The sequence below is a fragment of the Melanerpes formicivorus genome, unplaced genomic scaffold, assembly GCF_026170545.1.
Source record: "Melanerpes formicivorus ecotype bairdi unplaced genomic scaffold, bMelFor1.0.p_v2 SCAF_84, whole genome shotgun sequence".
NCBI classification, from domain to species: Eukaryota; Metazoa; Chordata; class Aves; order Piciformes; family Picidae; genus Melanerpes; species Melanerpes formicivorus.
Genome location: NW_027142436.1, coordinates 2368219 through 2393456, shown reverse-complemented (window position 1 = coordinate 2393456; position 25238 = coordinate 2368219). Strand labels below are relative to the sequence as shown.

The 25238-nt window shown below is 47.7% G+C and overlaps 1 protein-coding gene across 1 annotated transcript in view; it reads right to left on the bottom strand.

The window, feature by feature from the left end:
- HHAT (hedgehog acyltransferase) overlaps positions 1–25238 on the bottom strand; it is a 272236-nt gene that overhangs the window by 229435 nt on the left and 17563 nt on the right. Inside the window, exon 2 of the mRNA XM_068165118.1 lies at positions 10910–10974. The gene's annotated coding sequence lies outside the window, so the exon portion shown is untranslated. The remainder of the gene's footprint in view (positions 1–10909; positions 10975–25238) is intronic.

Sequence of the window (25238 nt, the reverse complement as noted above, 5' to 3'; positions counted from 1 at the left end):
AGAAGAGAGGTTCCTCACAGTTTATTTCAGTGTGTTTTCATTTTCCTGAAGAGCAAATCTTTTAAAGGGTTCTTTTCAGGGCACAATCTGTGGGAACAGGTAGAGCTGTTCAGGAGGGGGAATAGCGCAAAGACCATGGCTAAGGTGAATAAGCACCATGGACTTGACAGAAAGAAGGCACAGCTGGCATCAGGGTAAAACAAATTGGTGAGGGCTGGAAAACCAGCTGATCAGCTCTGCAATGGAACTGATGAATAGACTAGACTAGACTAGAATAGACTAGACTAGAATAGACTAGACTAGAATAGAATTGACCAGATTGGAACAGAATGGAACGGAACGGAACGGAATGGAAAGGAATGGAATGGAATGGAATGGAATAGAATAGAATAGAATAGAATAGAATAGAATAGAATAGAATAGAATAGAATAGAATAGAATAGAATAGAATAGAATAGAATAGAATAGAATAGACTTAGCCAGGATGGAATGGAATGGAATGGAATGGAATGGAATGGAATGGAATGGAATGGAATGGAATGGAATGGAATAAATGGAATATAATAGAATAAATAGAATAGAATGGAATGGAATGGAATGGAATGGAATGGAATGGAATGGAATGGAATGGAATGGAATGGAATGGAATGGAATATAATAGAATTAACCAAGAATTGGAAAAGACCTTTGAGATCATCGAGTCCAACCTATCATCCAACACCATCTAATCAGCTAAACCATGGCACCAATTACCTCAGCCAGTCTCTCCTTAAAAACTTCCAGGGACAGTGACTCCACCACCTCCCTGGGCAGCACATTCCAATGGCCAATCTCTCTTTCTGGGAAGAACTTCTTCCTAACATCCAGCCTAAACCTCCCCTGGCACAGCTTGAGACTGTGTCCTCCTGCTGGTGGTTGCCTGGGAGAAGAGACCAACCCCCACCTGGATACAACCTCCCTTCAGTTGCTCCCTTCAGTTGTAGACAGCAAGAAGGTCACCCCTGAGCCTCCTCTTCTCCAGGCTAAGCAACCCCAGCTCCCTCAGCCTCTCCTCACAGGGCTGTGCTCCAAACCCCTCCCCAGCTTTGTTGCCCTTCTCTGGACACCTTCCAGCAACTCAACATCTTTCCAAAACTGAGGGGCCCAGAACTGGACACAGGACCCAAGGTGTGGCCTAATGTCTCCATGCCAGGGTTCTCATGATATCTTGGCTTACAGCTACATTTGGCCAAAGTTTATGCTGGCCTTCCAGGCCTGCAGTAAGTCACCTATCGCAATCAAGTGGGATTTCAGATCCACTCTCCCACTGTTCACAATGATAAGGCTCAGGTGACACAAGCAGAACACAGACCCGGGTACCTGTGACACCACCCAGAGCATTTGGGAAAGGGCTGGGGAAGCAACACAGGAATTTCTGAGTCTCCTTGTCCTGATTCACACTTCAGGACTCAGTGCCAGATTTCCAGACTCATCTGGCTCCCCAAGAAGCCTTTGTCGTTGTCAGTATATATTGAAGTCATCTATAAGGAAACATAGCAACAGTGCCAGGCAAGATCATGGAACAGGTCATCTTGAGTGCAATCACACAGCACTTACAGGATGGCCAAGGCATCAGGCCCAGCCAGCATGGATTCAGGAAGGGTAGGTCCTGCCTGACCAACCTGATCTCCTTCTATTCCCAGGTGACTGCCTGGTGGCTGTGGGGCAGGCTGTGGATGTAGTCTGCCTGGACCTCAGCAAGGCCTTTGACACCATCCCCCACAGCAAACTCCTGGCCAAGTTGTCAGCCCCTGGCTTGGGCAGCAGCTCTCTGAGCTGGGTTAGGAACTGGCTGGAGGCGGAGCCCAGAGAGTGGTGGTGAATGGTGCCACAGCCAGCTGGCAGCCAGGCACTAGTGTGTGCCCCAGGGATCAGTGCTGGGCCCCAGCCTCTTTAATATCTTTGTTGATGATCTGGATGAGGGGACTGAGTCCATCATCAGTAAATTTGCAGACGACACCAAACTGGGGGCAGGAGTTGATCTGCTGGAGGGTAGAGAGGCTCTGCAGAGGGACCTCGACAGGCTGGACAGATGGGCAGAGTCCAAGGGCAGGAGATTGAACACATCCAAGTGCCAGGTTCTGCACATTCATAGTATCATAGAATCAGTCAGGGTTGGAAGGGACCACAAGGATCATCTAGTTCCAACCCCCCTGCCATGGGCAGGGACACCCCACACTACATCAGCCTGGCCACAGCCTCAGCCAGCCTGGGCTTAAACACCTCCAGGGACAGGGCCTCAACCACCTCCCTGGACAACCCATTCCAGGGCTTCACCACTCTCATGGGGAAGAACTTCCTCCTCACCTCCAGCCTCAATCTCCCCACCTCCAGCTTCATTCCATTCCCCCTAGTCCTATCACTACCTGAGATCCTGAGCAGTCCCTCCCCAGCCCTCCTGTAGCCCCCTTCAGATACTGGAAGGCCACAATGAGGTCACCTGGGAGCCTTCTCTTCTGCAGACTGAACAGCCCCAACTCCTTCAGTCTGTCCTCACAGGAGAGGTGCTCCAGCCCTCTGCTCATCCTCCTGGCCCTTCTCTGGACACCTTCCAGCACCTCCAGATCCCTCTTGGAATAGGGGCTCCAGAACTGGAGGCAGTACTCCAGGTGGGGTCTCCCCAGAGCTGAGCAGAGGGGGAGAATCACCTCCCTTGCCCTGCTGGCCACACTTCTCCTGATGCAGCCCAGGATCTGATTGGCTTTGTGGGCTGCAAGTGCACACTGAGAGCTCCTGTTGAGCTTCTCCTCCACCAGCACCCCCAAGGCTCTCTCCTCAGGGCTGCTTTCCAGCCAGTCCCTGCCCAGCCTGGATTTGTGCCTGGGATTGCCTCCACCCAGATGCAGGACCCTGCCCTTGGTCTTGTTGAACCTCCTGAGGTTGGCTTGTGCCCACCTCTCCAGCCTGTCCAGGTCCCTCTGGATGGCCTCCCTTCCCTCCAGCTGTCTGCTGCACCACACAGCTTGGTGTCATCAGCAAACCTGCTGAGGGTGCACTCAATGCCACTGTCCATGGCACCCACAAAGATGTTGAACAAGCCTGGTCCCAGGACTGATCCCTGAGGGACTCTGCTTGTCCCTGGCCTCCACTGGGACATGGAGCCATTGACAGCCACTCTTTGGGTGCAGCCATCAAGCCAGTTCTGTATCCATCCAGTGGTCACCCATCCAACCCATGTGTCACCAGTCTGGAGACCAGGATGTGGTGTGGGACAGTGTCGAAGGCTTTGCTCAGCTCCAGGCAAACGACATCAGTTGCTCTCCCCTCAGCTATTGATGTTGTCACCTGCTCATAGAAGGCCACCAGGTTGGTCAGGCAGGATTTGCCCTTGGCGAAGAACCTGGTGGTGCTGGTCAATGGTAGGCTGAACATGAGCCTGCAGTGTGCCCAGGCAGCCAAGAGGGCCAATGGCATCCTGGCCTGCATCAGGAACAGTGTGGCAAGCAGGAGCAGGGAGGTCATTCTGCCCCTGTGCTCAGCACTGGTTAGGCCACACGTTGAGTCCTGTGTCCAGTTCTGGGCCCCTCAGTTTAGGAAAGATGTTGAGCTGCTGCAAGGTGTCCAGAGAAGGGCAACAAAGCTGGGGAGGGGTCTGGAGCACAGCCCTGTGAGGAGAGGCTGAGGGAGCTGGGGTTGCTTAGCTTGGAGGAGACTCAGGGGTGACCTTATTGCTGTCTACAACTACCTGAAGGGAGGTTGTAGACAGGCAGAGGTTGGTCTCTTCTCCCAGGCAACCAGTGCCAGAACAAGAGGACACAGTCTCAGGCTTCACCAGGGGAGGTTTAGGCTGGAGGTTAGGAAGAAGTTCTATACAGAGAGAGTGATTGCCCATTGGAATGTGCTGCCTGGGGAGGTGGTGAAGTTGCTGTCGTTGGAGGTGTTCAGGAGGAGACTTGTTGGGGTGCTTGGTGCCATGGGTTAGTTGGTTGGGTGGTGTTGGATGATAGGTTGGATTCTATGATCTTGAAGGTCTCTTCCAACCTGGTCTATTCTATTCTATTCTATTCTATTCTATTCTATTCTATTCTATTCTATTCTATTCTATTCTATTCTATTCTATTCTATTCTATTCTATTTTTTTTCAGAGTGGGTATTAATGTGGAAAAAATACCTGGGTAGGGCATTAGTGCCCTGAGAAACTATATTCCAGACATTATGTTCCTGAGATGATCCCATGTCATTATCAGGCTTTGAGCCATTTGCCATAAGCCTGTGGAGGCTAGTTACGATGTGAGAAAAATATGATTTATGTTTCAAAACCCCACCCCAAAAATTAGAAAACAAACAACTTTCTACTCCCAGTCCTGAAGGACACGGGGCTGGGAAAGTGAGTTTCAAGATAGCTGTTCATTTCCCTCTGTGACTGGAAACTAATTGCTGCAACCACAGAATACAAAATGAAAGGGGAGGCAAGACATAAAAATGCAGGCAGCCACAGACTTGGCTGCTACATTAACAGAATTATATTATCTGTCTGTGAGCCCATGCTGAAAACTTGCTGTATTCCAAATCATACTCCTTTTTATGATGATCTGAGACAGCATCTTGCCTTAGTTTTTCACCACAAATGTCAGAAAAGAGATGATTTAAACCAGGCATATTCTATTTGTGCACATTTTAGGGCGGCTTCAATCCAGCAGATGCCTCGTATTAATAAGATACAGTTGTGACAGGAAATGGGGATTAGGTTCCTGGAAAAACATAAAAGCTAATTCCATTACTCCATTTCATGGTGCTTTTCCTCAAATGTTAAACTGGTTTTGATTATACTGAAACCTTAGAGTGAGAAAACTTTGTCAAGAGTATTAATTTATCAGTGCTTATCCTCCTCCGCACACATCTCCTCCTGCTGACCTACATTCTGGGCTACCTGTGAACAAGCCTGAAACGGACAAAGCTGTCCTACAAAACCTGGGAATCACAGAATCACAGGGTTGCCAAGGTTGGAAGAGACCTCAAAGATCATTGAGTCCAACCTGTCACCACAGACCCCATGACTAAACCATGGCACCAAGTGCCACATCCAATCCCTTCTTGAACACCTCCAGGGATGGTGACTCCACTACCTCCCTGGGCAGCACATTCCAATGGCTAATAACTCTCTCTGTGAAGAACTTTCTCTTCACCTCCAGCCTAAACTTCCCCTGGTGCAGCTTGAGACTGTGTCCTCTTGTTCTGGTGCTGATTGCCTGGGAGAAGAGACCAGCCCCCTCCTGGCTACAACCTCCCTTCAGGTAGTTGTAGACAGCAATAAAGTCTCCCCACATCCTTCTCTTCATGCTAAACAACCCCAGCTCCCTCAGCCTCTCCTCACAGGGCTGTGCTCCAGACACCTCCCCAGCTTTTTTCCCCTTCTCTGGACACCTTCCAGCAACTCAACATCTTTCCTAAACTGAGGGGCCCAGAACTGGACACAGGACTCAAGGTGTGACCTAACCAGTGCAGAGCACAGGGGCACAATGACTTCCTTGCTCCTGCTGGCCTGTCGTAGTTTGGGCTGGGTGCCATCTGCTACAGGGATGCTTCCTGTGTCCAGAAGTCCAGCCCAGTGGGTGGACACAGGAAATTAGGTTATTTCCTACCATGATCCCTTGCACCACTATAAGTTTTGTGGCGGGGTCTGGCACTTGCTCTTTTCTTCCTCCTCCATCAGCCGGTAACATGGGGGAGAGATCTCCTGGCTTTGGGCCTGGCTAGGCCCAAGGCCACGGGGGGATGGGCAGTCTCAGATCTGGCCAGCTGAGACTAGCCTAGCAATGGGAGGGGGAAGAAGGAGCCCTGAGGGTCTTGGGTGTACCCTCAGGTAGGAATGGGTTTCTCTGGGTCTGCTTTTGGTTTTCTCTCTCTTGTCACTGTATTTTTAGTTTTTTTTCCCTGCACGCACTCACTGTTCTATTTAAACTTTCCATCACCTTTGCAATCCGTTTGTCTGAGTCGTTATTTCTGCGCGTGGTGGGGAGGGGGCCTGCCCCAACCCATTACATGGCCACACTGTTCTTGATGCAGGCCAGGATGCCATTGGCCTTCTTGGCCACCTGGGCACACTGCTGGCTCATGTTTAGGCAGTTGTCAATCAGCACCCCCAGGTCCCTCTCTGCCTGGCTGCTCTCCAGCCACTCTGACCCCAGCCTGTAGCTCTGCATGGGGTTGTTGTGGCCAAAGTGCAGCACCTGGCACTTGGACTTGTTGAATGCCATCCTGTTGGACTCTGCCCATCTGTCCAGTCGGTCGAGGTCCCTCTGCAGAGCCCTTCTGCCCTCTAACAGATCAACATATTGCAGAGTTCTACTAAGGCTATCTTAATTATTGTTTTTCCTTATAGATACTGTGTTCTGCCTCCCTTTTGCTGTTTATTCTGCCTGAATAGAAGCATTCAAGTTACTTTCAATAAAAATAAATAACCAAACCCCCCCCAATACATTTCAAAACCAACCACCCCCCAAAACCTCTTATCCATAGCAGCTATACAAATCATGGTAACTGATCTCTAGAGGAAGTTTATTAAAAGCCTAAGCACATACTTTGTAGAACACTGCTGTAATAAGCATGAACTCCCACAAATGCTCAGTTTGCTATCTGCAGTTTGTCACTTTCTTTGTTTGAACAGCTGACCTGAAAAGAGTTTTTCCAGAAGGGAAGCACGTTCTGCTGGATTAAGAAATCATATAGAGGTGAATTCACTTCAGCTGAGTTTGTCTTCAATGCCAGGAAACTTACACATCTTACGGATCACTGCGTGTAAACAAGAGTTATAACAAGAGCATGGTATTTCCAATACATACACTTTGCACCAGTACACTTCAATTAAGTTCTGAATTCAAGAGCTTTAGCCTGATGATTACAAAGATATTTTATAGCCAAAGAAGGATCAAATATTTAATTGATGCCTCACAGTAGAAAAGGATAATCCAGACAAGAAGAAGCAGTGAAACAACCATAGGCAAACATCTAGAGCTAATATTGTGGGTGGAAGCAAAAGCAAATGTCTGGAGGTGAACTACAAAATTAGAGAAAGCTGAGTTTAATAAGAGCTTAACTGAGCTGCCCACAATGGAAATAAAATGCTTTGAGGTTCCACAGGGCTCAGCTGCTGCCCTCCAAAGATCTCTCCACCAGGGTATCAAATGACAGCACACTTAACTGATGAAAAAAACTAATCAGAAGCATTACATCAAGCTTTCATTAGTTCATCATGGTGCAGCAACACAGCTCTGGGATCTTCTGAACAACAGTGTGTAATTCCTACCTCCCACTGAGACATCACAACCATGTGTGGATTTGTTCTTACCCCCTCATCATTACAGTATTTGTCATGGCACAGCCAATCCCTGTCAGCTAAAGTGTTTGTTGTGGTTTGTGGGATCTTAAAAAGTTCCAGTCCTGTAGCCATGGGTTTGACTTGCACCTTAGCTCAGATGTTAGGTCAACAAATGAATGAGATGATACCCTCAACAAACTTAAGGCTAGCTTTAGATAACCCTCAACAAACTTAAAACTAGCTTTAGATAGATATCTGGAGATTAATCTTCTGGGCAGCTCTCCAGATTTTAGATGTGGCTATGGCAGTTCTAACAATAGCAATATTTAGGACTATAATTTGAATCACATTGGAATTATGTTTACACATTAGGAAATAAAGAGGATCCCTGGTCTGAACTGTTTGAGCAAATAGGGAATGAAAAACCAGCTCATCATCCTGAAATGTTTTCTCTACCATTACTTTTGTTGCATACTTTTACTAATCTACTGTAGTGGTTTGAGCCTTAACTGGGAGTTAAAGGCTCAGATGGGGGCAAGGCTGAGAATTCCTTCCCCGCTCCCCCCTCTTCCCTCCCAACAGAGAGGAAAAGAAAAGATGGGAAGGAGCAAATCCACCAAGGAATAATTTGGAGTTGGCTTGGAAGTAGAGAGTTAAAGAGTTTTCTTTAAACAATATACATATGTATATATATAACAATAACAGGTAAGGTTCACAAGGGCAAGGAACAAGGATGGATGGGAAGGGAAAAATAAACAAGAATACAAAACCAGTCTCTCTCTGAAGAGGCACAGAGGCAGCAGGGAGGAGGATCAGGCCCGACCACATGGCAGAGGAGCAGGAAGGCAGCTGCAGTAGCTCTCATCCAGGAAAGGCAGGAGCCAAAAAGGAGACCTAAGGGCTGCAATGTCCTCCCTGTTATACCCTAGCTGGGCAGGGAGGGGGGAGTGGAACAGACTCAGTTTCCCAGGGGGAAATGCCCTGCAGGGAGGGCAAAGGGGACACAGTCTCAAGCTGCGCCAGGGGAGGTTTAGACTCGAGGTGAGGAGAAAGTTCATCGAGTGAGTCATTCGTCATTGGAATGTGCTGCCCAGGGAGGTGGTGGAGTCGCCGTCCCTGGCGGTGTTCAAGAGGGGATTGGACGTGGCACTTGGTGCCATGGTCTACTCATGGGGTCTGTGTTTATAGGTTGGACTTGATGATCCTCGAGGTCTCTTCCAACCTCAGTTATACTGTGATACTGTGATACAGTGATACTGTGAAAGCACTCGCCAGCCCTCCCCCTCCTGTTTTCAGGATGGGTGCTAACCCACCACATCTATTCTAATCAGTAATAGTTTCCTGAATAATTGTGAAGATTTGCCTCTGCAAAAAAACACTTCTTATTATCTTCTGTGACCTATTTCATAAGTAAACAAGAGTCATGCTCTCTGTTATGAAGAGTTTTCAGACTCAAAGGGAAAGTCAGTGGCTGAGGAGTACAGTTTAACCTTGCTCAATGTGACTAACAGAAAATGAAGTAAACTTCTGAAGAACGTACTGAGAAGTTCCTGCTGCAGCCACAGCTGTTTAAAAAACTGACATGTATATAAAAATCTTTTGTCAAGGATCTTGCTCTACTGCTTCATGCCAGAACAGCAGTCAATGTTCCTTACCTATCCTTCTGCAGGCCTGCATCAATAGAAATCGTAACAGAGCCATGGATCCTGCACCCACCTTCAAATAATAGGGTAAAAATAATAAATAATTCTTATAATAAGAAATTCCTGGACTTAAATGTACTAAACACTGTCTGAATTCTGATTGGACACGTTGCAGAGGAAGCTGTGTCAGATACTGGAGGCACAAATCAGAACCCGCCTGGATGCATTCCTGTGCAGCCTGCCCTAGGAGATACTGCTTTGGTAGAGGAGTTGGACCAGATGACCTCTAGAGGTCCCTTTCAACCCCTAACATTCTGTGATTCTGTGATTTTCAACCTTACATCCCAGCACTTCTCAGAGTATGGTCTTCTGGGGAAAGCAATGTCAAACAGACTTCTATACCAGCTCTCTGAGCACAATGGACATGAACAGAATAGAATAGAATAGAATAGAATAGAATAGAATAGAATAGAATAGAATAGAATAGAATAGAATAGAATAGAATAGAATAGAATAGAATAGAATAGGAATAGACCAGGTTGGAAGAGACCTCCAAGATCATCATGTCCAAACTATCAACCGACACCACCTAACCAACTGCACCATGGCACCAAGCACCCCATCAAGTCTCCTCCTGAACACCTCCAGTGATGGTGACTCCACCACCTCCCCAGGCAGCACATTCCAATGGGCAATCACTCTCTCTGTGTAGAATTTCTTCCTCACCTCCAGCCTAAACCTCCCCGGGTGCAGCCTGAGACTGTGTCCTCTTGTTCTGGTACTGGCTGCCTGGGAGAAGAGACCAACCTCTGCCTGTCTACAACCTCCCTTCAGGTAGTTGTAGAGAGCAATGAGGTCACCCCTGAGCCTCCTCTTCTCCAGGCTAAGCAACCCCAGCTCCCTCAGCCTCTCCTCATAGGGCTGTGTTCCAAACCCCTCACCAACTTCGTTGCCCTTCTCTAGACACCTTCCAGCAAGTCAACCTCCTTCCTAAACTGAGGGGCCCAGAACTGGACACAGGACTCAAGGTGTGGCCTAACCAGTGCAGTGTACAGGGGCAGAATGACTTCCCTGCTCCTGCTGGCCACACTGTTCCTGATGCAGGCCAGGATGCCATTGGCCCTCCTGGCCACCTGGGCACACTGCAGGCTCATGTTCAGCCTACCATCGACCAGCACCCCCAGGTCCCTCTCTGCCTGGCTGCTCTCCAGCCACTCTGACCCCAGCCTGTAGCACTGCATGGGGTTGTTGTGGCCAAAGTGCAGAACCTGGCACTTGGATGTGTTCAATCTCCTGCCCTTGGACTCTGCCCATCTGTCTAGCCTGTCGAGGTCCCTCTGCAGAGCCTCTCTACCCTCCAGCAGATCAACTCCTGCCCCCAGCTTGGTGTCATCTGCAAATTTACTGCTGATGGACTCAATGCCCTCATCCAATGAGTACTCCTCATACAATGAGTACTTTTAAGTACATATATAAACTCTCTCCAATGTGGAGTCACAAAGATCTTCAGTGGCAAGAAAATCTCTGCCAAAGCACTCTAGTGCTGTGTTCATAATAGAAATGGTGTATCAGAATCATTTTCTTCTTACTGTTTGGTAAATGTTGCCAGTTGCTACTACATTATTTGTTTACATAGCTAGAATTAGATAAGACAATGTGGAAATGGTGTGCATGTGAGTGCATGGGCATATGGCTGCAGCCAGCAGCTACAAATATGGAAAGATTTCATTTCAGAAAGTGTTACTAAGGGAAAAAATACCCCAGAGAGACACCATAAACAATTGGGTAAGTATTCATAACAAACATGTTGATGCAACTAAAGGTTTGAATACCTGTGTCTGGTGAGACACAATATATGTATCTCTGATTCCCACTCCATGCTCCCTTTTATGTGCAAAGATACCTCACCATGGTCTTCCCCACCTGCTAGCATTTTGGCACATGGGGATGTCCTGCTTTTAGGACTTACCTCTTGAAGAATGTCCAGGACTCTTCTGCCTCTCAGGACTGCCTCCCAAGGGACTCTGTCCCACCCTGAAAGCATGGAAGAAAGCAGAAAAGTATATAATGAAGATCCCACACATATTTCATAGAATCATAGAATCAGTAAGGTTGGAAAAGACCTCAGAGATCATCAAGTCCAACCTGTCACCCAACACCTCATGACTAACTAAACCATGGCTTCAAATGCCATGTCCAATCCTTTTTGAACACCTCCTGGGACAGTGACTGCACCACCTCCCTGGGCAGCACATTCCTGTGGCAATGCCAGCGACGAGCAGTGTGAGCAGTCTGGCAGTGCAGGCCTAGAGCCTGACATGGTGGTAGGCCATGCTCAGCATAAGTGCAGAGCCAGCTAGCAGTGTAGCAAAACAGTGCTGTGCCTGCAGCATGTAACTAGAACAGGGCACTGGTAGCTGTAAACACATAAAGTTATCTTGGGACAACAGGACCTGCACCTGCATCAACAACCTCCTTGTGTCGTTAGTAGTTGGACCAATAATCTCTAACAGTGCGATGTGTGGTCACTCAGAGGGAGCCAATGAAGCCATGCCAACGAGGCTCCCCGAGTTTATATAAGTTGTAGAAGTTCCCTTGCTAGGCACTTCTGCCTTTCCTTTCCCTTCTTCTTCTTTGCTTTACTTTACTGTGCTGTACTCACACCATAGGCCTGCAACACTGGAACAATAAAGGAACAATACTCGATCATATTGGTCAGCTGTATTGACTCCAAGCTCCGTTGTCTATGCATTCTAATGGCCAATTACTCTTTCTGGGAAGAACTTTCTCCTCATCCCAAGCCTAAATCTCCCTTGGCACAGCTTGAGACTGTGTCCTTTGGTTCTGGTGCTGGTTGCTTGGGAGAAGAGACCAAACCCCTCCTGGCTACAACCTCCCTTCAGGTAGTTGTAGATGGCAATAAGGTCTCCCCTGAGCCTCTTCTTCTCCAGGCTAAACAACCTCAGCTCACTCAGCCTCTCCTCACAGGGCAAGATGCTTTGGTGCAAGATGCTGCTTCATTTGGCTTACTGAATAAGCATATGAGCAAAGCACCCAGCAGGGCAAGGGAGGTGATTCTCCCCCTCTGCTCAGCTCTGGTGAGACCCCACCTGGAGTACTGCCTCCAGTTCTGGAGCCCCTATTACAAGAGGGATCTGGAGGTGCTGGAAGGTGTCCAGAGAAGGGCCACGAGGATGAGCAGAGGCCTGGAGCACCTCTCCTGTGAGGACAGACTGAAGGAGTTGGAGCTGTTCAGTCTGGAGAAGAGAAGGCTCCGAGGTGACCTAATTGTGGCCTTCCAGTATCTGAAGGGGGCTACAGGAAGGCTGGGGAGGGACTGCTCAGGATCTCAGGGAGTGATAGGACTAGGGGGAATGGAATGAAGCTGGAGGTGGGGAGATTCAGGCTGGAGGTGAGGAGGAAGTTCTTCCTCATGAGAGTGGTGAAGCCCTGGAATGGGTTGTCCAGGGAGGTGGTTGAGGCCCTGTCCCTGGAGGTTTTTAAGCCCAGGCTGGATGAGGCTGTGGCCAGCCTGATGTAGTGTGGGGTGTCCCTGCCCATGGCAGGGGGGTTGGAACTGGATGATCCTTGTGGTCCCTTCCAACCCTGAGTGATACTATGATACTACAATGAAACCTCTGAGGTGTGCATCGGCACTACAACTGCAGCAGACTGCAGAGACGTCTAGGCTGGCTTTAAATCAGCTTGCTGAAATGCTGGGCATAGTCAAACTGCAGAGTAGCCTGCCAAGCAGTGCGGTAAGCCTGCTGCTCATCTCCAGGCCACTGCAATTAAGCTGATCCCAGTGTCTGAGTCAGCTCAGGTATCACAGTACCACAGTATCACTAAGGTTGGAAGAGACCTCAAAGATCATCGAGTCCAACCTGTCACCACAGACCTTATGACTAGACCATGGCACCAAGTGCCACATCCAATCCCCTCTTGAACACCTCCAGGGACGGTGACTCCCCCACCTCCCTGGGCAGCACATTCCAATGATGAATGACTCAGTGAAGAACTTTCTCCTCACCTCCAGACTAAACTTCCCCTGGCGCAGCTTGAGACTGTGTCCTCTGGTTCTGGTTCTGGTTGCCTGGGAGAAGAGACCAACCCCTTCCTGGCTACAACCACCTTTCAGGTAGTTGTAGAGGGCAATGAGGTCACCCCTGAGCCTCCTCTTCTCCAGGCTAAACAACCCCAGCTCCCTCAGCCTCTCCTCACAGGGCTGTGCTCCAGGTCTCTCCCCAGCCTTGTGCTTCCACCCCACACTGCAGGCTGGAGTGCGAGCATGTCCTTCAGAGCTGCGTACCAGTTAAGGCTGAAAGAAGCCGAGAACCTCATCAGTGCAGACACTATAAGAGCTGACTTGAGTAATTTACGTACAGTTACACTAATGAGAGTCTAATTAAACCTATTGCTTTGGAAAGGTCAATAAACACTGTTGTGGTTGGTGTATTTCCATCCAGGACTGGTGAGATCTATTAGGAAGCTTAGCTCTTCCGAGAAGGGATTACCAAAGGCAGAACACTGCCAATTTTTTCATGTTTAAAAACCCCATAGATCATAGCACAGCATTTCTTCTGAAATTCCTACTTTACTGTATTTCAAGCCTGAACAGAGCTTGTGCTAACACAGAGGCTGAGGATTTTTCACTGGAATCTGATCATGCAGGCTGATCTGAAAGGAAATCTCTGGGAATTTGGCAAGGGCACGAACTCATGTACTGTAATAACAACAGTGTACAAGCAGTCCTCTCAGAGCCCTCTGAAGAGTTTATGAACTGGAAAAGACCCTTACCAGAGGAGGGGAGCTGTAGGGCACATGTAGGATTATCTGATGTCTTTAGTTGTTTTTTTTCCTAGGTACATGCAGCCTAAAGGTGGCCAAAAAGGGAGTTTCCATAATTAAGGAGTAATTGGGGGAATTACTTGACTATTCCATCAAAACTGGTTAGAGTCCTTCCCTCAAGAAAGGGTAAATGAACTAAGCAGATATACTTCTGCTATGAAGTTTTCATACACAGTACCCTGAAGGCTCCTACAAAGTATTTCCTTTGAAGAATTTTGCTCCCATTGCATCCTTGGTCAGGAGAAGTACCAGAAGCTGCCATTTAAGAAGTGATACAAAGTGCATGCCATGCCAACAAGGCTCTCCGAGTTTATGTAAGTTGTAGCAGTTCCCTTGCTAGGCACTTCTGCCTTTCCTTTCCCTTCTTCTTCTTTGCTTTACTTTACTGTGCTGTACTCACACCATAGGCCTGCAACACTGGAACAATAAAGGAACAATACTTGATCATGTTGGTCAGCTGTATTGACTCCAAGCTCCATCGTCTATACATTCTAATGGCCAATTACTCTCTCTGGGAAGAACTTTCTCCTCATCCTGAGCCTAAACCTCTCCTGGCACAGCTTGAGACTGTGTCCTTTAGTTCTGGTGCTGGTTGCCTGGGAGAAGAGACCAAACCCCTCCTGGCTACAACCTCCCATCAGGTGTTTGTAGATGGCAATAAGGTCTCACCTGAGCCTCTTCTTCTCCAGGCTAAACAACCTCAGCTCCCTCAGCCTCTCCTCATAGGGCAAGATGCTTTGGTGCAAGATGCTGCTTCATTTGGCTTACTAAGCAGATATACTTCTGCTATGAAGTTTTCATACACAGTACCCTGAAGGCTCCTACAAAGTATTTCCTTTGAAGAATTTTGCTCCCATTGCATCCTTGGTCAGGGGAAGTACCAGAAGCTGCCATTTAAGAAGCGATACAAAGTGCACTTCACCCTCAGTTCATACCTAGTGCAAATGACATATGCAGTCCTCAGGACCTTTCATTTTAATTTAGTTTCTGAAATAGCTGGCAGCCAGGCACTACTGGTGTCCCCCAGGGGTCAGTGCTGGGCCCCATCCTGTTCAACATCTTTATTGGTGATCTGGATGAGGACATTGAGTCCATCTTCAGAAAGTTTGCAGATGACACCAAGCTGGGGGCAGGAGTTGATCTGTTACAGGGTAGGAGAGCTCTGCAGAGGGACCTCGACAGGCTGGACAGATGGGCAGAGTCCAAGGGCATGAGATTGAACACATTCAAGTGCCAGGTTCTACACATTGGCCACAACAACCCCATGCAGTGCTACAGGCTGAGGTCAGAGTGGCTGGAGAGCAGCCAGGCAGAGAGGGACCTGGGGGTGCTGGTTGATAGTAGGCTGAACATGAGCCTGCAGTGTGCCCAGGCAGCCAAGAGGGCCAATGGCATCCTGGCCTGCATCAGGAAGAGTGTGGCCAGCAGGAGCAGGGAAGTCATTCTGCCCTGTGCTCAGCACTGGTTAGGCCACACCTTGAGTCCTGTGTCCAGTTCTGGGCTCCTCAGTTTAGGAAAGAGGTTGACTTGCTGGAAGGTGTCCAGAGAAGGGCAGCAAAGCTGGGGAGGGGCTTGGAACACAGCCCTGTGAGGAGAGGCTGAGGGAGCTGGGGTTGCTTAGACTGGAGAAGAGGAGGCTCAGGAGAGACCTTCTTGCTGTCTGCAACTCCCTGAAGGGAGGTTGTAGCCAGGTGGGGGTTGGTCTCTTCTCCCAGGCAACCAGCACCAGGACAAGAGGACACAGTCTCAAGCTGCACCAGGGGAGGTTTAGGCTGGATGTTAGGAAGAAATTCTTCCCAGAAAGAGAGATTGGCCATTGGAATGTGCTGCCCAGGGAGGTGGTGGAGTCACCATCCCTGGAGGTGTTTAGGAAGAGCCTGGATGAGGCACTTGGTGCCATGGTTTAGTTGATTAGATGGTGTTGGGTGATAGGTTGGACTCAATGACCTCAAAAGTCTTTTCCAACCTGGTTAATTCTAATTCTAATTCTAATTCTAATTCTAATTCTAATTCTAATTCTAATTCTAATTCTAATTCTAATTCTAATTCTAATTCTAATTAATTCTAATTCTGATTCTAAATTTACAGTTAAAACATGGTTGCTAATAGCTTCTCATTTCAAAACAGCAAAGAATTTGGCTGTTAAACAGTATAGAGAATACTAAAAAGGCTAAATGCTTTTCTTGCATCTGTAGAAGTCATGTCTAAGATCAAAGATGTGAGACTCACAAGTAACACAAAGGAAGTGAAACTCATTCCTACAGCAGAGAGTTGTTAAGTACTAGCTCTTGGTGGAATAGTCACTTGTATTTCTAGTGTTTTTATCTCCCATCCTCAAGAGCAAAGACAGCTCCATGAAATAAGTAACTCTGAGCCTTAAAAACTCCATGAAAAAATGTTCAGCATGGGGATGTAGATACAAGCTCTGGGCTGAAGAAGCACCTAGCCACAGATTGCCAGAAGCTGGGTGTGTTGAGAGAGGCAAGACTTCATGCTCATCTAGTGTGGGGGCACAGAGCACCCACCACTTCTTGGGAACCACCGCTTCTGCTGTCTCAGGTTTGGCCCAGCTGAATCCTGAGGGACATGCTGAAAATACAAACCCACTCACACAAGCTTGTTGAAGGGCAAGCAACATGCCCTGTGTGCCAGCTCTCAACTGATTAGAGGTGTTTACACACTTCACTTCCATTCCCCCAGAAGAGATTTGCCTGTTTATTAATCACACTGATGCCTTGCTTTCTGCAGGTGGCTTCCCAGCCTGCTTTTCACCTGCCCTCATGTCAGGTGTCTTATTATTGCCACATTCTCCCACACAGAGATCCCTCTTATCTGAGGTTCAGTTTGACATTCTTACAGTCTGCCAAATCTTGGTTCCCACAGTCTGGCACTTAAGCATTTTACCCAGGGCTCTGCTGTTAGTCTGAATCATGCACAAGAGACTGGGCCATGCAGAAGTGGTCTGACTGACAGCTGTTCTTAGGTTCAAAGGGGAGAGAACATGGCACATCTTTTAGCCAGATTTGCAGCTAACAAAATGTGCAGTTGTCTTTTACTCTGGTTTCATTCACCATTTCACTCCTTCACTTTCCTGCCTGTTTGAAGCTTAATTAATTCTCTGACAGAGACAAAGTGAATATGACATCAAGTCTCTTGACCTACAGCTCTCACCGTAAATCTCAGGCAGACTGGGTGCTCTCTTCCTGTGGAGTGATAGTGGGTGAATATCTCAGAGCACTATGCTACACAAACTTAAAGCCTGTGCTTTAATATGAGGTCTTGTGGTACAGGTACATTCCCAAACACAGCAGTGTGAAGCTGAGAGCAGGATCCTGCACACACATGCTCTCACAGTATCACGGCATCACAGGATCATCAAGGTTGTAAGAGACCTCAAAGATCATTGAGTCCAACCTGTCACCACAGACCTCATGACCAGTCCATGGCACCAAGTGCCACATCCAGCCCCCTCTTGAACACCTCCAGGGATGGGGACTCCACCACCTCCCTGGGCAGCACTTTCCAATGGCTAACAACTCTCTCTGGGAAGACCTTTCTCCTCACCTCCAGCCTAAACCTCCCCTGGTGCAGCTTGAGACTGTGTCCTCTTGTTCTGGGTCTGGTTGCCTGGGAGAAGAGACCAACCCCCTCCTGGCTACAGCCACCTTTCATGTAGTTGTAGAGGGCAATGAGGTCTCCCCTGAGCCTCCTCTACTCCAGGCTAAGCAACCCCAGATCCCTCAGCCTCTCCTCACAGGGCTGTGCTCAAGGCCTCTCCCCAGCTTTGTTGCCCTTCACTGGACACCTTCAAGTGTCTCAATGTCCTTCCTAAACTGAGGGGCCCAGAACTGGACACAGGACTCAAGGTGTGGCCTAACCAGTGCAGAGTACAGGGCACAATGACTTTCCCTGCTCCTGCTGGCCACACTGTTCCTGATGCAGGCCAGGATGCCATTGGCCTTCTTGGCCACCTGGGCACACTGCTGGCTCATGTTTAGGCATCTGTCAATCAGCACCCCCAGGTCCCTCTCTGTTTGGCAGCTCTCCAGCCACTCTGACCCCAGCCTGTAGCTCTGCATGGGGTTGCTGTGGCCAAAGTGCAGCACCCAGCGCTTGGACTTGTTGAATGCCATCCTGCTGGACTCCGCCCATCTGTCCAGTCAGTCGAGGTCCCTACTGCTCTCTCTATAGTACAAAGAGAGTGTGTACATAGTCCCCTTCATTTAAGCCACTGTCACATTACAAGACTTGGCAGACAGTATCCTATACCAATTTCCAACCTCTCATTTGAAACAGAGCAGGCAGCCATTGCTCAACCAGCTGACAATGGGGGGGGGGGAAAGCTTTGATGCACCAACTTAGTAAAACCCAAAGGCCTGGTTGCAAAGCCACTGTAATCCTGTGTTATCAGAAGGAATTCTCACTTGTCTGAGAATCAGGAAGCTTTCTGCTATTCTATTATCCTTCCTAACATGCACACTTCCTGTGCTGCCTTGCTTTTCTTGTACAGTACTGCAGCACATGGAAAATCATGAAGCTGAACTGCAGCTTTAATAAACTTGCTAACTGATGGATTGCTACCAAAGACTCTGCTCACTGAGTAAGCTTTACATTGAGAAAGGCAAGAATGTGGATTGACTGAAGGGAATGTCATCCAAAAATTGGTCATTTTGTTATGTAAGTGCTTGAAAGGACAATCTGCATTAAAGAGTAAGCTCTCAGCATCCTTGCTAATGGACTGTGATTCCAAGAAAGACAAAAATCAGGAAGAACTGCTTTTGTTTTATTTTATGGCATCCAGGCCTGGATCAGGAATAGTGTGGCAAGCAGGAACAGGGAGGTCATTCTGCCCTGTGCTCAGCACTGCTTAGGCCACACCTAAGCAGTGTCCAGTTCTGGGCCCCTCAGTTTAGGAAAGATGTTGAGTTGCTGGAAGGTATACAGAGAAGGCAAGAAAGCTGGGGAGGGGTCTGGAGCACAGCCCTGTGAGAGAGGCTGAGGGAGCTGGGGTTGCTTAGCCTGGAGAAGAGGAGACTCAGGGGTGACCTTATTGCTCTCTACAACTACCTGAAGGAAGGTTGTAGCCAGGAGGGGGTTGGTCTCTTCTCCCAGGCAACCAGCACCAGAACAAGAGGACACAGTCTCAAGCTGTGCCAGGGGAGGTTTAGGCTGGAGGTTAGGAAGAAGTTCTTCACAGAAAGAGAGATTGGCCATTGGAATGTGCTGCCCAGGGAGGTGGTGGAGTCACTATCACTGGAGGTGTTTAGGAAGAGACTGGAGGAGGCACTTGGTGCCATGGTTTAGTTGATTAGATGGTGTTGGGTGATAGGTTGGACTTGATCTCAAAAGTCTATTCCAACCTGGTTAATTCTATTCTATTCTATTCTATTCTATTCTATTCTATTCTATTCTATTCTATTCTATTCTATTCTATTCTATTCTATTCTTCCAATCTATTACCAGAAGGTGCTAACATATCATATCATCAAGATATGCATGAAGAAACAAAAGAAAGCATATTCATGGCAGGATGCACAGGACATACATGTACAGGCAGCATCAGTTTAAGCTATGGAGGGAAAGTGCTTCTGGGATTTCTAACATGCCCATTAAGTTATCATCTGAGGTTTGAATTAAACCCTGCTGGAGTGAAACTGGAAAACTGCCATAGATCACAAGCCCTAATTCACACACACAATCACACAGAAGACATCCGGTTGGAAGAGACCTCAAAGATCAACCAGTCCTACCTTTGCCCCAGCACTCAAGAGTGAGCACTGAAACATGCCCCTAAGCACCAGGTCCACACACCACTTAAACATCTCCAGGGATGGTGACTCCACTGCTGCCCTGAGCAGACCATTCCAATGTCTGAGAATCCTTTCAGTGAAGAAACATCCAGCCTAAAACCTCCCCTGGTGCAGTGTGAAACCATTTCCTCTAGTCCTGTTGCTTGACACCAAGGAGAAGAGGCTGCCCCCCCCCGAGGTCTCCCCTCAGCCTCCTCTTCTCCAGACTGAACAACCCCAGCTCCCTCAGATGCTGGTCTTAGCTCATGTGCTCCAGGCCCTCCACCAGCCTTGCTGACTGTCTCTGGACACACTCCAGCACCTCAGTGTCCTTCCTATAGTAGGAGGCCCAGAACTGAATACAATACCCGAAGTGTCGCCTCACCAGTGCTGAGCACAGCAGGATGCTCACCTCCCTGTTCCTGCTGGCCACAGTGTTTCTAATACAAGCCAGGATGTCATTGGCTTTCTTGGCCACCCAGGCACACTGCTGGCTCATGTTCAGTCGACTGTCAACCAACACCCCCAGGCCCCTCTCCTAGTTGCAGCTTCCCAACCACACATCCCCAACTCTGTAGCTTACCATGGGGTTGTGGTGACCCAGGTAGAGGACCTAGCACTTGGCCTTGTTGAACTTCATAGAGTTAGCCTTGACCCACTGATCTAACCTCTCCAGATCCCTCTGTAAAACTTCCCTACCCTCTAGCAGATCAACACAGGCACCCAGCTTGGTATCATCTGTAAACTTACTGGGGGTGCACTCAATCCTCTCATCCAGATCACTGATAAAGACATTAAAGAGGACAGGTCCCAGGGCTGAACCCTGGGGGACACCACTAGTGACTGGGCACCAGCCAGATCTAGCTCTATTCACCACCACTCTTTAGGTCAGGCCATCCAGACAGTTTTTATCCAGTGCACTTATCCAAGCCATGTGCCATGAGTTATGCAGCACATAACAATGGAAACTGTGACCCTGTTGGGAAAAAACAACTACACTCCATCATAAATGCTTTTAGAGGCCTCTCCCTGCAAATATTGTAATCTCCTGATCTCTGAAAAAAAAGGAAACATCTCTTTCTTTACACCAGGCTCTTCCATGCTTGGGTCTGCAGAGGAAAAACACCAGATCTCTGAGGAGGATCAAAGCTGACCAGCCAGGCCTCTGCTTGGATTTACTCTCTTTCACCACACCCTCTTTCCAGTTGCTTGTTCAGTAAAAGTGACTCCCTCCTCTCATTACACTTTCACAGGAGACACTCTCCTAAGCCTAGATTCTCTCCATTTTGTACCAAGCATCTCTTTCTTTCCTTATGCTCTCATTTCCAGCTTTCAAAGAGGACTCTCCCCCCTGGCCCCCTTGGACAGCCTCACTCTGCAGTGCCTGGGGACCCACAGCTCCACTGCCCCTCTGGGACCTGCAAAATGCAAAGCTGCTCTCTCAATCCTGTCACAGCCCTTGGCAGCAATGCAAGAGGAAGCAGTGCCCAAAAGGATGCCAGGTTTCCTCCCTCCCTCTCCCCTGCCAGCAACTTTCCCAACCAGGGGCTGCAGGGGCCAGGAGTAATATCAATCACCCCAGTGTGCCCCCACCACCTTTGCTGCAGCATGCAAGCGCCAGGACATGCCAGCCAGGCTCTCCAGGTGCTTCTTTGGGCCATCACTTGCATCATATTGAACTGCAACTACTGTGACTGAAATGTCACCCCAAAGCCCCATCTTTGTGGCCCTGGGATCAACACTGCTGGGGCCCACTGCCCCCCTTTGCCCTGGGCTGCCCCTCCGGAGGGGCTGGGGGCAAGGGAGGCCATGCATTGCCCAGCTCATCACCACCAACTACACTGCTCTCTCTCTCCTGTGACTCTCAGTTTCTCTTGTAGTGTCTGAAAGGTTATTTGCACTGAAGGAGATTCCTACTTTGCTAAGCGGCCTGCACTTTTATCAGGCTCATTCTAAGAGGAATTAACACAAAATTCCCAAGTCTATTGTATTCCACATTGCCTGTGGAGAGAACACCCAAACACTCTTATTTGAAGCACTTGTTTTGTCTATTACTTATTCAGCTGCCAGTGACAAAGACCTCTCCAGAGAAAATGGTGTTTTGTAGGGATTTGGATTTTGTTTAGCCAGTTATGACAAAAGATCTGATTGAATTTTAGTTTTGGGTCTCCCCTACATACATAAAGAAGCAAGCTTCTTAAAAGAAAACAGGCTTAAAGGATGGTCACATAGCAATCCATGTGTAAATACCACATGGAAAAATATTCCAGCCATCTTTTAGTTGTGGTGATTTAACTTCACAGTATCACAGTATCACTGAGGTTGGAAGAGACCTCGAAGATCACCGAGTCCAACCTGTCACCACAGGCCTCATGACTAGACCATGGCACCAAGTGCCACATCCAATCCCCTCTTGAACACCTCCAGGGATGGTGACTCCACCACCTCCCTGGGCAGCACATTCCAGTGGCAAATTACTCTCTCAGTGAAGAACTTTCTCCTCACCTCCAGCCTAAACCTCCCCTGGTGCAGCTTGAGACTGTGTCCTCTTGTTCTGGTGCTGGTTGTCTGGGAGAAGAGACCAACCCCCTCCTGGCTACAACCACCTTTCAGGTAGTTGCAGAGAGCAATGAGGTCTCCCCTGAGCCTCCTCTTCTTCAGGCTAAGCAACCCCAGCTCCCTCAGCCTCTCCTCACAGGGCTGTGCTCAAGGCCTCTCCCCAGCTTTGTTGCCCTTCTCTGGACACATTCAAGTGTCTCAATGTCCTTCTTAAACTGAGGGGCCCAGAACTGGACACAGGACTCAAGGTGTGGCCTAACCAGTGCAGAGTACAGGGCACAATGACTTCCCTGCTCCTGCTGGCCACACTGTTGTTGATGCAGGCCAGGATGCCATTGGCCTTCTTGGCCACCTGGGCACACTGCTGGCTCATGTTTAGGCAGCTGTCAATCAACACCCCCAGGTCCCTCTCTGTTTGGCAGCTCTCCATCCATCCCTCTGACCCCAGCCTGTAGCTCTGCATGGGGTTGAATGGGGGGGGTGTGTGTGTGTGTGTGTGTGTGGAGTGTGTGTGTTTATCAGTTTCCACTTGCAAGCCAAAAATCCACATTTTCATACTCAGGACATACCAAAGCCCCTGAAATTGAAACAAACAGACAAACATGACTTTCTTTTTAAAGGATCTGTTGGTTGACAGGGAACTACTATGGGAAGGAGATGAGAAACACAGACTCCAACTGAGCTGTGAGGAACAGCCAGTCCCTGTTTGTGGCTCGACAAAATGACAGGCACACAGGACTTCCCTTTATTTTATGCTGCTTTTTCTGTGATACCCTAGTCTTTGTTTCTCTTATGAATTGCAAGTAATTCTTTTGTCTGGGAGGGCTGTCCTGCTCATATCTACCCAAGGTCTGCACACACCCCTGGGAGAAGCACAGCTGTCCTTACAGCTGGGCAGAGCTAATGTGCACTCAGCACCATGCCCAGCCCAAACACAAGGGAGAAATGAAGCCTGCAGCTTGGTTGCAGCTTGAGTGCAAGACAGCACAAGCACACAAGGAGAACAGTTGCAATGATATGAAAAATAAGTTGGCCCATGGAGAACTCAGAGTCATTAACAACCAGCTGGTCACCACAAGCTGGGTGGGACCAGTTCCCACAGAGTTCCTGAACATTTTTTTCTAACAGGAAAGCAGAGTTAATATCTATTTTTGCCAAATGGCTTAATTGAAAAAGGAGGAAACATGAGTTTAACAGATTGTTCATCCAAGTATGTTCTTCCCTGAAAAGCACATATTATCTGCATGCTTTAAGATGAGTCACCGGTGTCCTGCTATGTCTGGAAAGCAAACAAATTGAAGAGCCAAACCTGCTTCAGAGCACTGGGGAGCAGGCAGTTGCTAAAGAGGGAGCTTAGCACTGGCACAGGTTATCAGAGGCATCTGTGCCATCTCCATCCTTGCAGATTTTCAGGAAGAAGTCAGACAAAAATGATGCCAGAAATCATAGGTGCATATAAATCAGGAGGGAAGGACTGCATCTCACAAGCTTGGATAGGATAGGATAGGATAGGATAGGATAGGATAGGATAGGATAGGATAGGATAGGAGGATAGGATAGGATAGGATAGGAATAGGATAGGAATAGGATTAGGATAGGATAGGATAGGATAGGATAGGATAGGATAGGATAGGATAGGATAGGATAGGATAGGATAGGATAGGAATAGAATAGAATAGGATTAGGAGGATAGGATAGGATGATAGGATAAGGATAGGATAGGATAGGATAGGATAGGATAGTATAGGATAGGATAGGATAGGATAGGATTAGGATAGGATAGGATAGGAATAGAATAGAATAGGATTAGGATAGGATAGGATAGGATAGGATAGGATAGGATAGGATAGGATAGGATAGGAATAGAATAGAATAGAATAGGATTAGGATAGGATAGGATAGGATAGGATAGGAATAGAATAGAATAGGATTAGGATAGGATAGGATAGGATAGGATAGGATAGGATAGGATAGGATAGGAATAGAATAGAATAGGATTAGGATAGGATAGGATAGGATAGGATAGGATTAGGATAGGATAGGATAGGATAGGAATAGAATAGAATAGGATTAGGATAGGATAGGATAGGATAGGATAGGATAGGATAGGATAGGATAGGGATAGGAATAGAATAGAATAGGATTAGGATAGGATAGGATAGGATAGGATAGGATAGGAATAGAATAGGATAGGATAGGATAGGATAGGATAGGATAGGATAGGATAGGATAGGATAGGATAGGATAGGATAGGATAGGAGATAGGATAGGATTAGGAATAGGAATAGGATAGGATAGGATTAGGATAGGATAGGATAGGAATAGAGATAGGATAGGATAGGATAGGATAGGAATAGGGATAGGATAGGATAGGAATAGAATAGAATAGGATTAGGATAGGATAGGATAGGATAGGATAGGATAGGATAGGATAGGATAGGAATAGAATAGAATAGGATTAGGATAGGATAGGATAGGATAGGATAGGATAGGATAGGATAGGATAGGATAGGATAGGAATAGAATAGAATAGGATTAGGATAGGATAGGATAGGATAGGATAGGATAGGATAGGATAGGATAGGATAGGATAGGATAGGATAGGATAGGATAGGAATAGGATAGGATAGGATAGGATAGGATAGGATAGGATAGGATAGGATAGGATAGGATAGGATAGGATAGGATAGGAATAGGATAGGATAGGATAGGATAGGATAGGATAGGATAGGATAGGATAGATAGGATAGGATAGGATAGGATAGGATAGGATAGAGGATAGGATAGGATAGGATAGGATAGGATAGGATAGGATAGGATAGGATAGGATAGGATAGGATAGGATAGGATAGGATTAGATAGGATTAGGATAGGATAGGATAGGATAGGAATAGGATAGGATAGGATAGGATAGGATAGGATAGGATTGGATAGGAAGGATAGGATAGGATAGGATAGGATATAGGATAGGATAGGATAGGATAGGATAGGATAGGATAGGATAGGATAGAGATAGATAGGATAGGATAGGATAGGATAGGATAGGATAGGGAATAGAATAGGATTAGGATAGGATGAGGATAGTGATAGGATAGGATAGGA